Below are 12,454 nucleotides of genomic sequence, written 5' to 3'. Positions count from 1 at the left end.
TGGCAAAAGAAGCCTTATGCCATCAGTCTCCAATTTCTAGGTTGACACGCAGCATACACGCAGGACCAGAGCTTACTGTCTCTACGCAGTGTTCTGGTACCGAAACGGTTGCTTAAGCAAAGTGCCTAGGAGTCTTGGAAAGCTTACTACCGTGAAACTAAAGCAGAATAGCGATGAAGGCCTCATGGAGCTGCTGCACGCCTCCCGTTTTGCCAGGATAATCAGGGCCTTACTTCGAGGCTAGTGCTCACATTGACTTTCACGTTTGGTATAGAGCAGAGCCGGGTGAGCTTCCAACTAGGAACTGGAAGCACAAGGTTTCTTTCGAGAAAACTCATTTTCTTCTATGTGCCATGCCGGCTGTAAGTAAAAGCACGGTAACAACAGTGCTTTTCAGGTAGCTTCGGGGCCGCATCAACGGCGCTTTCATAATGGGAAAACTAGCCTTGTGCCGTCAGTCTGTAATTTCTAGGTTGACACGCAGCATACACGCAGGAGCAGAGCTTCCTGGTTCTACGCAGTGTTCTGGTACTGAAACGGGTGCTGAAGCAAGGCCCCTAGGAGTGTTGAAAAGCTTACTACCTTGAAACTAAAGCAGAACAACGATGAAGGCCTCATGGAGCTGCTGCACGCCTCTCGTTTTGCAAGGATAATCAGGGCCTTACTTCGAAGCTTGGGCTCACGTTGACTTTCACTTTAGGTATAGCGCAGAGCAGGGTGAGCTTCCAACAAGGAACTGGAAACCCAAGGTTTCTTAGGAGAAAACTCATTTTCTTCTCAGAACCATGCCGGCAGTGAGGAAAACCCCGGCAACAACAATGCTTTTCAGGTAGCTTCGAGGCCGCATGAACGGAGCTTTCATAATGGGAAAAGAAGCCTTATGCCATCAGTCTCCAATTTCTAGGTTGACACGCAGCATACACGCAGGACCAGAGCTTACTGTCTCTACGCAGTGTTCTGGTACCGAAACGGTTGCTTAAGCAAAGTCCCTAGGAGTCTTGGAAAGCTTACTACCGTGAAACTAAAGCAGAACAGCGATGAAGGCCTCATGGAGCTGCTGCACGCCTCCCGTTTTGCCAGCATAATCAGGGCCTTACTTCGAGGCTAGTGCTCACATTGACTTTCACGTTTGGTATAGAGCAGAGCCGGGTGAGCTTCCAACTAGGAACTGGAAGCACAAGGTTTCTTTCGAGAAAACTCATTTTCTTCTATGTGCCCTGCCAGCTGTAAGTAAAAGCACGGTAACAACAGTGCTTTTTAGGTAGCTTCGGGGCCGCATCCACGGAGCTTTCATAATGGGAAAACTAGCCTTGTGCCGTCAGTCTCTAATTTCTAGGTTGACACGCAGCATACACGCAGGAGCAGAGCTTCCTGGTTCTACGCAGTGTTCTGGTACTGAAACGGGTGCTGAAGCAAGTCCCCTAGGAGTGTTGAAAAGCTTACTACCTTGAAACTAAAGCAGAACAACGATGAAGGCCTCATGGAGCTGCTGCACGCCTCTCATTTTGCAAGGATAATCAGGGCCTTACTTCGAAGCTTGGGCTCACGTTGACTTTCACTTTAGGTATAGCGCAGAGCAGGGTGAGCTTCCAACAAGGAACTGGAAACCCAAGGTTTCTTAGGAGAAAACTCATTTTCTTCTCAGAACCATGCCGGCAGTGAGGAAAACCCCGGCAACAACAATGCTTTTCAGGTAGCTTCGAGGCCGCATGAACGGAGCTTTCATAATGGCAAAAGAAGCCTTATGCCATCAGTCTCCAATTTCTAGTTTGACACGCAGCATACACGCAGGACCAGAGCTTACTGTCTCTACGCAGTGTTCTGGTACCGAAACGGTTGCTTAAGCAAAGTCCCTAGGAATGTTGGAAAGCTTACTAGCGTGAAACTAAAGCAGAACAGCGATGAAGGCCTCATGGAGCTGCTGCACGCCTCCCGTTTTGCCAGCATAATCAGGGCCTTACTTCGAGGCTAGTGCTCACATTGACTTTCACGTTTGGTATAGAGCAGAGCAGGGTGAGCTTCCAACTAGGAACTGGAAGCACAAGGTTTCTTTCGAGAAAACTCATTTTCTTCTATGTGCCATGCCGGGTGTAAGTAAAAGCACGGTAACTACAGTGCTTTTCAGGTAGCTTCGGGGCCGCATCAACGGAGCTTTCATCATGGGAAAACTAGCCTTGTGCCATCAGTCTCTAATTTCTAGGTTGACACGCAGCATACACGCAGGAGCAGAGCTTCCTGGTTCTACGCAGTGTTCTGGTACTGAAACGGGTGCTGAAGCAAGTCCCCTAGGAGTGTTGAAAAGCTTACTACCTTGAAACTAAAGCAGAACAACGATGAAGGCCTCATGGAGCTGCTGCACGCCTCTCGTTTTGCAAGGATAATCAGGGCCTTACTTCGAAGCTTGGGCTCACGTTGACTTTCACTTTAGGTATAGCGCAGAGCAGGGTGAGCTTCCAACAAGGAACTGGAAACCCAAGGTTTCTTAGGAGAAAACTCATTTTCTTCTCAGAACCATGCCGGCAGTGAGGAAAACCCCGGCAACAACAATGCTTTTCAGGTAGCTTCGAGGCCGCATGAACGGAGCTTTCATAATGGCAAAAGAAGCCTTATGCCATCAGACTCCAATTTCTAGGTTGACACGCAGCATACACGCAGGACCAGAGCTTACTGTCTCTACGCAGTGTTCTGGTACCGAAACGGTTGCTTAAGCAAAGTCCCTAGGAGTCTTGGAAAGCTTACTACCGTGAAACTAAAGCAGAACAGCGATGAAGGCCTCATGGAGCTGCTGCACGCCTCCCGTTTTGCCAGGATAATCAGGGCCTTACTTCGAGGCTAGTGCTCACATTGACTTTCACGTTTGGTATAGAGCAGAGCCGGGTGAGCTTCCAACTAGGAACTGGAAGCACAAGGTTTCTTTCGAGAAAACTCATTTTCTTCTATGTGCCATGCCAGCTGTAAGTAAAAGCACGGTAACAACAGTGCTTTTCAGGTAGCTTCGGGGCCGCATCAACGGCGCTTTCATAATGGGAAAACTAGCCTTGTGCCATCAGTCTCCAATTTCTAGGTTGACACGCAGCATACACGCAGGAGCAGAGCTTCCTGGTTCTACGCAGTGTTCTGGTACTGAAACGGGTGCTGAAGCAAGGCCCCTAGGAGTGTTGAAAAGCTTACTACCTTGAAACTAAAGCAGAACAACGATGAAGGCCTCATGGAGCTGCTGCACGCCTCTCGTTTTGCAAGGATAATCAGGGCCTTACTTCGAAGCTTGGGCTCACGTTGACTTTCACTTCAGGTATAGCGCAGAGCAGGGTGAGCTTCCAACAAGGAACTGGAAGCCCAAGGTTTCTTAGGAGAAAACTCATTTTCTTCTCTGAACCATGCCGGCAGTGAGGAAAACCCCGGCAACAACAATGCTTTTCAGGTAGCTTCGAGGCCGCATGAACGGAGCTTTCATAATGGCAAAAGAAGCCTTATGCCATCAGTCTCCAATTTCTAGGTTGACACGCAGCATACACGCAGGACCAGAGCTTACTGTCTCTACGCAGTGTTCTGGTACCGAAACGGTTGCTTAAGCAAAGTCCCTAGGAGTCTTGGAAAGCTTACTACCGTGAAACTAAAGCAGAACAGCGATGAAGGCCTCATGGAGCTGCTGCACGCCTCCCGTTTTGCCAGGATAATCAGGGCCTTACTTCGAGGCTAGTGCTCACATTGACTTTCACGTTTGGTATAGAGCAGAGCAGGGTGAGCTTCCAACTAGGAACTGGAAGCACAAGGTTTCTTTCGAGAAAACTCATTTTCTTCTATGTGCCATGCCAGCTGTAAGTAAAAGCACGGTAACAACAGTGCTTTTCAGGTAGCTTCGGGGCCGCATCCACGGAGCTTTCATAATGGGAAAACTAGCCTTGTGCCATCAGTCTCCAATTTCTAGGTTGACACGCAGCATACACGCAGGAGCAGAGCTTCCTGGTTCTACGCAGTGTTCTGGTACTGAAACGGGTGCTGAAGCAAGGCCCCTAGGAGTGTTGAAAAGCTTACTACCTTGAAACTAAAGCAGAACAACGATGAAGGCCTCATGGAGCTGCTGCACGCCTCTCGTTTTGCAAGGATAATCAGGGCCTTACTTCGAAGCTTGGGCTCACGTTGACTTTCACTTTAGGTATAGCGCAGAGCAGGGTGAGCTTCCAACAAGGAACTGGAAGCCCAAGGTTTCTTAGGAGAAAACTCATTTTCTTCTCTGAACCATGCCGGCAGTGAGGAAAACCCCGGCAACAACAATGCTTTTCAGGTAGCTTCGAGGCCGCATGAACGGAGCTTTCATAATGGCAAAAGAAGCCTTATGCCATCAGTCTCCAATTTCTAGGTTGACACGCAGCATACACGCAGGACCAGAGCTTACTGTCTCTACGCAGTGTTCTGGTACCGAAACGGTTGCTTAAGCAAAGTCCCTAGGAGTCTTGGAAAGCTTACTACCGTGAAACTAAAGCAGAACAGCGATGAAGGCCTCATGGAGCTGCTGCACGCCTCCCGTTTTGCCAGGATAATCAGGGCCTTACTTCGAGGCTAGTGCTCACATTGACTTTCACGTTTGGTATAGAGCAGAGCAGGGTGAGCTTCCAACTAGGAACTGGAAGCACAAGGTTTCTTTCGAGAAAACTCATTTTCTTCTATGTGCCCTGCCAGCTGTAAGTAAAAGCACGGTAACAACAGTGGTTTTCAGGTAGCTTCGAGGCCGCATGAATGGGGCTTTCATAATGGGAAAACTAGCCTTGTGCCGTCAGTCTCTAATTTCTAGGTTGACACGCAGCATACACGCAGGAGCAGAGCTTCCTGGTTCTACGCAGTGTTCTGGTACTGAAACGGGTGCTGAAGCAAGTCCCCTAGGAGTGTTGAAAAGCTTACTACCTTGAAACTAAAGCAGAACAACGATGAAGGCCTCATGGAGCTGCTGCACGCCTCTCATTTTGCAAGGATAATCAGGGCCTTACTTCGAAGCTTGGGCTCACGTTGACTTTCACTTTAGGTATAGCGCAGAGCAGGGTGAGCTTCCAACAAGGAACTGGAAACCCAAGGTTTCTTAGGAGAAAACTCATTTTCTTCTCAGAACCATGCCGGCAGTGAGGAAAACCCCGGCAACAACAATGCTTTTCAGGTAGCTTCGAGGCCGCATGAACGGAGCTTTCATAATGGGAAAAGAAGCCTTATGCCATCAGTCTCCAATTTCTAGGTTGACACGCAGCATACACGCAGGACCAGAGCTTACTGTCTCTACGCAGTGTTCTGGTACCGAAACGGTTGCTTAAGCAAAGTCCCTAGGAGTCTTGGAAAGCTTACTAGCGTGAAACTAAAGCAGAACAGCGATGAAGGCCTCATGGAGCTGCTGCACGCCTCCCGTTTTGCCAGGATAATCAGGGCCTTACTTCGAGGCTAGTGCTCACATTGACTTTCACGTTTGGTATAGAGCAGAGCAGGGTGAGCTTCCAACTAGGAACTGGAAGCACAATGTTTCTTTCGAGAAAACTCATTTTCTTCTATGTGCCATGCCAGCTGTAAGTAAAAGCACGGTAACAACAGTGGTTTTCAGGTAGCTTCGGGGCCGCATCAACGGCGCTTTCAAAACGGGAAAACTAGCCTTGTGCCGTCAGTCTCTAATTTCTAGGTTGACACGCAGCATACACGCAGGAGCAGAGCTTCCTGGTTCTACGCAGTGTTCTGGTACTGAAACGGGTGCTGAAGCAAGTCCCCTAGGAGTGTTGAAAAGCTTACTACCTTGAAACTAAAGCAGAACAACGATGAAGGCCTCATGGAGCTGCTGCACGCCTCTCGTTTTGCAAGGATAATCAGGGCCTTACTTCGAAGCTTGGGCTCACGTTGACTTTCACTTTAGGTATAGCGCAGAGCAGGGTGAGCTTCCAACAAGGAACTGGAAACCCAAGGTTTCTTAGGAGAAAACTCAGTTTCTTCTCAGAACCATGCCGGCAGTGAGGAAAACCCCGGCAACAACAATGCTTTTCAGGTAGCTTCGAGGCCGCATGAACGGAGCTTTCATAATGGGAAAAGAAGCCTTATGCCATCAGTCTCCAATTTCTAGGTTGACACGCAGCATACACGCAGGACCAGAGCTTACTGTCTCTACGCAGTGTTCTGGTACCGAAACGGTTGCTTAAGCAAAGTCCCTAGGAATGTTGGAAAGCTTACTAGCGTGAAACTAAAGCAGAACAGCGATGAAGGCCTCATGGAACTGCTGCACGCCTCCCGTTTTGCCAGCATAATCAGGGCCTTACTTCGAGGCTAGTGCTCACATTGACTTTCACGTTTGGTATAGAGCAGAGCAGGGTGAGCTTCCAACTAGGAACTGGAAGCACAAGGTTTCTTTCGAGAAAACTCATTTTCTTCTATGAACCATGCCGGGTGTAAGTAAAAGCACGGTAACAACAGTGGTTTTCAGGTAGCTTCGGGGCCGCATCAACGGCGCTTTCAAAACGGGAAAACTAGCCTTGTGCCGTCAGTCTCTAATTTCTAGGTTGACACGCAGCATACACGCAGGAGCAGAGCTTCCTGGTTCTACGCAGTGTTCTGGTACTGAAACGGGTGCTGAAGCAAGGCCCCTAGGAGTGTTGAAAAGCTTACTACCTTGAAACTAAAGCAGAACAACGATGAAGGCCTCATGGAGCTGCTGCACGCCTCTCGTTTTGCAAGGATAATCAGGGCCTTACTTCGAAGCTTGGGCTCACGTTGACTTTCACTTCAGGTATAGCGCAGAGCAGGGTGAGCTTCCAACAAGGAACTGGAAACCCAAGGTTTCTTAGGAGAAAACTCAGTTTCTTCTCAGAACCATGCCGGCAGTGAGGAAAACCCCGGCAACAACAATGCTTTTCAGGTAGCTTCGAGGCCGCATGAACGGAGCTTTCATAATGGGAAAAGAAGCCTTATGCCATCAGTCTCCAATTTCTAGGTTGACACGCAGCATACACGCAGGACCAGAGCTTACTGTCTCTACGCAGTGTTCTGGTACCGAAACGGTTGCTTAAGCAAAGTCCCTAGGAATGTTGGAAAGCTTACTACCGTGAAACTAAAGCAGAACAGCGATGAAGGCCTCATGGAGCTGCTGCACGCCTCCCGTTTTGCCAGCATAATCAGGACCTTACTTCGAGGCTAGTGCTCACATTGACTTTCACGTTTGGTATAGAGCAGAGCCGGGTGAGCTTCCAACTAGGAACTGGAAGCACAAGGTTTCTTTCGAGAAAACTCATTTTCTTCTATGTGCCATGCCAGCTGTAAGTAAAAGCACGGTAACAACAGTGCTTTTCAGGTAGCTTCGGGGCCGCATCCACGGAGCTTTCATAATGGGAAAACTAGCCTTGTGCCGTCAGTCTCTAATTTCTAGGTTGACACGCAGCATACACGCAGGAGCAGAGCTTCCTGGTTCTACGCAGTGTTCTGGTACTGAAACGGGTGCTGAAGCAAGTCCCCTAGGAGTGTTGAAAAGCTTACTACCTTGAAACTAAAGCAGAACAACGATGAAGGCCTCATGGAGCTGCTGCACGCCTCTCGTTTTGCAAGGATAATCAGGGCCTTACTTCGAAGCTTGGGCTCACGTTGACTTTCACTTTAGGTATAGCGCAGAGCAGGGTGAGCTTCCAACAAGGAACTGGAAACCCAAGGTTTCTTAGGAGAAAACTCATTTTCTTCTCAGAACCATGCCGGCAGTGAGGAAAACCCCGGCAACAACAATGCTTTTCAGGTAGCTTCGAGGCCGCATGAACGGAGCTTTCATAATGGGAAAAGAAGCCTTATGCCATCAGTCTCCAATTTCTAGGTTGACACGCAGCATACACGCAGGACCAGAGCTTACTGTCTCTACGCAGTGTTCTGGTACCGAAACGGTTGCTTAAGCAAAGTCCCTAGGAATGTTGGAAAGCTTACTAGCGTGAAACTAAAGCAGAACAGCGATGAAGGCCTCATGGAGCTGCTGCACGCCTCCCGTTTTGCCAGCATAATCAGGGCCTTACTTCGAGGCTAGTGCTCACATTGACTTTCACGTTTGGTATACAGCAGAGCAGGGTGAGCTTCCAACTAGGAACTGGAAGCACAAGGTTTCTTTCGAGAAAACTCATTTTCTTCTATGTGCCATGCCGGGTGTAAGTAAAAGCACGGTAACTACAGTGCTTTTCAGGTAGCTTCGGGGCCGCATCAACGGAGCTTTCATCATGGGAAAACTAGCCTTGTGCCATCAGTCTCTAATTTCTAGGTTGACACGCAGCATACACGCAGGAGCAGAGCTTCCTGGTTCTACGCAGTGTTCTGGTACTGAAACGGGTGCTGAAGCAAGTCCCCTAGGAGTGTTGAAAAGCTTACTACCTTGAAACTAAAGCAGAACAACGATGAAGGCCTCATGGAGCTGCTGCACGCCTCTCGTTTTGCAAGGATAATCAGGGCCTTACTTCGAAGCTTGGGCTCACGTTGACTTTCACTTTAGGTATAGCGCAGAGCAGGGTGAGCTTCCAACAAGGAACTGGAAACCCAAGGTTTCTTAGGAGAAAACTCCTTTTCTTCTCAGAACCATGCCGGCAGTGAGGAAAACCCCGGCAACAACAATGCTTTTCAGGTAGCTTCGAGGCCGCATGAACGGAGCTTTCATAATGGGAAAAGAAGCCTTATGCCATCAGTCTCCAATTTCTAGGTTGACACGCAGCATACACGCAGGACCAGAGCTTACTGTCTCTACGCAGTGTTCTGGTACCGAAACGGTTGCTTAAGCAAAGTCCCTAGGAGTCTTGGAAAGCTTACTACCGTGAAACTAAAGCAGAACAGCGATGAAGGCCTCATGGAGCTGCTGCACGCCTCCCGTTTTGCCAGGATAATCAGGGCCTTACTTCGAGGCTAGTGCTCACATTGACTTTCACGTTTGGTATAGAGCAGAGCAGGGTGAGCTTCCAACTAGGAACTGGAAGCACAATGTTTCTTTCGAGAAAACTCATTTTCTTCTATGTGCCATGCCAGCTGTAAGTAAAAGCACGGTAACAACAGTGGTTTTCAGGTAGCTTCGGGGCCGCATCAACGGCGCTTTCAAAACGGGAAAACTAGCCTTGTGCCGTCAGTCTCTAATTTCTAGGTTGACACGCAGCATACACGCAGGAGCAGAGCTTCCTGGTTCTACGCAGTGTTCTGGTACTGAAACGGGTGCTGAAGCAAGGCCCCTAGGAGTGTTGAAAAGCTTACTACCTTGAAACTAAAGCAGAACAACGATGAAGGCCTCATGGAGCTGCTGCACGCCTCTCATTTTGCAAGGATAATCAGGGCCTTACTTCGAAGCTTGGGCTCACGTTGACTTTCACTTTAGGTATAGCGCAGAGCAGGGTGAGCTTCCAACAAGGAACTGGAAACCCAAGGTTTCTTAGGAGAAAACTCAGTTTCTTCTCAGAACCATGCCGGCAGTGAGGAAAACCCCGGCAACAACAATGCTTTTCAGGTAGCTTCGAGGCCGCATGAACGGAGCTTTCATAATGGGAAAAGAAGCCTTATGCCATCAGTCTCCAATTTCTAGGTTGACACGCAGCATACACGCAGGACCAGAGCTTACTGTCTCTACGCAGTGTTCTGGTACCGAAACGGTTGCTTAAGCAAAGTCCCTAGGAATGTTGGAAAGCTTACTAGCGTGAAACTAAAGCAGAACAGCGATGAAGGCCTCATGGAACTGCTGCACGCCTCCCGTTTTGCCAGCATAATCAGGGCCTTACTTCGAGGCTAGTGCTCACATTGACTTTCACGTTTGGTATAGAGCAGAGCAGGGTGAGCTTCCAACTAGGAACTGGAAGCACAAGGTTTCTTTCGAGAAAACTCATTTTCTTCTATGAACCATGCCGGGTGTAAGTAAAAGCACGGTAACAACAGTGGTTTTCAGGTAGCTTCGGGGCCGCATCAACGGCGCTTTCAAAACGGGAAAACTAGCCTTGTGCCGTCAGTCTCTAATTTCTAGGTTGACACGCAGCATACACGCAGGAGCAGAGCTTCCTGGTTCTACGCAGTGTTCTGGTACTGAAACGGGTGCTGAAGCAAGGCCCCTAGGAGTGTTGAAAAGCTTACTACCTTGAAACTAAAGCAGAACAACGATGAAGGCCTCATGGAGCTGCTGCACGCCTCTCGTTTTGCAAGGATAATCAGGGCCTTACTTCGAAGCTTGGGCTCACGTTGACTTTCACTTTAGGTATAGCGCAGAGCAGGGTGAGCTTCCAACAAGGAACTGGAAACCCAAGGTTTCTTAGGAGAAAACTCAGTTTCTTCTCAGAACCATGCCGGCAGTGAGGAAAACCCCGGCAACAACAATGCTTTTCAGGTAGCTTCGAGGCCGCATGAACGGAGCTTTCATAATGGGAAAAGAAGCCTTATGCCATCAGTCTCCAATTTCTAGGTTGACACGCAGCATACACGCAGGACCAGAGCTTACTGTCTCTACGCAGTGTTCTGGTACCGAAACGGTTGCTTAAGCAAAGTCCCTAGGAATGTTGGAAAGCTTACTACCGTGAAACTAAAGCAGAACAGCGATGAAGGCCTCATGGAGCTGCTGCACGCCTCCCGTTTTGCCAGCATAATCAGGACCTTACTTCGAGGCTAGTGCTCACATTGACTTTCACGTTTGGTATAGAGCAGAGCCGGGTGAGCTTCCAACTAGGAACTGGAAGCACAAGGTTTCTTTCGAGAAAACTCATTTTCTTCTATGTGCCATGCCAGCTGTAAGTAAAAGCACGGTAACAACAGTGCTTTTCAGGTAGCTTCGGGGCCGCATCCACGGAGCTTTCATAATGGGAAAACTAGCCTTGTGCCGTCAGTCTCTAATTTCTAGGTTGACACGCAGCATACACGCAGGAGCAGAGCTTCCTGGTTCTACGCAGTGTTCTGGTACTGAAACGGGTGCTGAAGCAAGTCCCCTAGGAGTGTTGAAAAGCTTACTACCTTGAAACTAAAGCAGAACAACGATGAAGGACTCATGGAGCTGCTGCACGCCTCTCGTTTTGCAAGGATAATCAGGGCCTTACTTCGAAGCTTGGGCTCACGTTGACTTTCACTTTAGGTATAGCGCAGAGCAGGGTGAGCTTCCAACAAGGAACTGGAAACCCAAGGTTTCTTAGGAGAAAACTCATTTTCTTCTCAGAACCATGCCGGCAGTGAGGAAAACCCCGGCAACAACAATGCTTTTCAGGTAGCTTCGAGGCCGCATGAACGGAGCTTTCATAATGGGAAAAGAAGCCTTATGCCATCAGTCTCCAATTTCTAGGTTGACACGCAGCATACACGCAGGACCAGAGCTTACTGTCTCTACGCAGTGTTCTGGTACCGAAACGGTTGCTTAAGCAAAGTCCCTAGGAATGTTGGAAAGCTTACTAGCGTGAAACTAAAGCAGAACAGCGATGACGGCCTCATGGAGCTGCTGCACGCCTCCCGTTTTGCCAGCATAATCAGGGCCTTACTTCGAGGCTAGTGCTCACATTGACTTTCACGTTTGGTATAGAGCAGAGCAGGGTGAGCTTCCAACTAGGAACTGGAAGCACAAGGTTTCTTTCGAGAAAACTCATTTTCTTCTATGTGCCATGCCGGGTGTAAGTAAAAGCACGGTAACTACAGTGCTTTTCAGGTAGCTTCGGGGCCGCATCAACGGAGCTTTCATCATGGGAAAACTAGCCTTGTGCCATCAGTCTCTAATTTCTAGGTTGACACGCAGCATACACGCAGGAGCAGAGCTTCCTGGTTCTACGCAGTGTTCTGGTACTGAAACGGGTGCTGAAGCAAGTCCCCTAGGAGTGTTGAAAAGCTTACTACCTTGAAACTAAAGCAGAACAACGATGAAGGCCTCATGGAGCTGCTGCACGCCTCTCGTTTTGCAAGGATAATCAGGGCCTTACTTCGAAGCTTGGGCTCACGTTGACTTTCACTTCAGGTATAGCGCAGAGCAGGGTGAGCTTCCAACAAGGAACTGGAAGCCCAAGGTTTCTTAGGAGAAAACTCATTTTCTTCTCTGAACCATGCCGGCAGTGAGGAAAACCCCGGCAACAACAATGCTTTTCAGGTAGCTTCGAGGCCGCATGAACGGAGCTTTCATAATGGCAAAAGAAGCCTTATGCCATCAGTCTCCAATTTCTAGGTTGACACGCAGCATACACGCAGGACCAGAGCTTACTGTCTCTACGCAGTGTTCTGGTACCGAAACGGTTGCTTAAGCAAAGTCCCTAGGAGTCTTGGAAAGCTTACTACCGTGAAACTAAAGCAGAACAGCGATGAAGGCCTCATGGAGCTGCTGCACGCCTCCCGTTTTGCCAGGATAATCAGGGCCTTACTTCGAGCCTAGTGCTCACATTGACTTTCACGTTTGGTATAGAGCAGAGCAGGGTGAGCTTCCAACTAGGAACTGGAAGCACAAGGTTTCTTTCGAGAAAACTCATTTTCTTCTATGTGCCATGCC

The sequence above is a fragment of the Eubalaena glacialis genome, chromosome 10, assembly GCF_028564815.1.
Source record: "Eubalaena glacialis isolate mEubGla1 chromosome 10, mEubGla1.1.hap2.+ XY, whole genome shotgun sequence".
NCBI lineage: Eukaryota > Metazoa > Chordata > Mammalia > Artiodactyla > Balaenidae > Eubalaena > Eubalaena glacialis.
The sequence above is the reverse complement of the archived record's forward strand: the minus strand, read 5'-3'. Positions refer to the sequence as shown.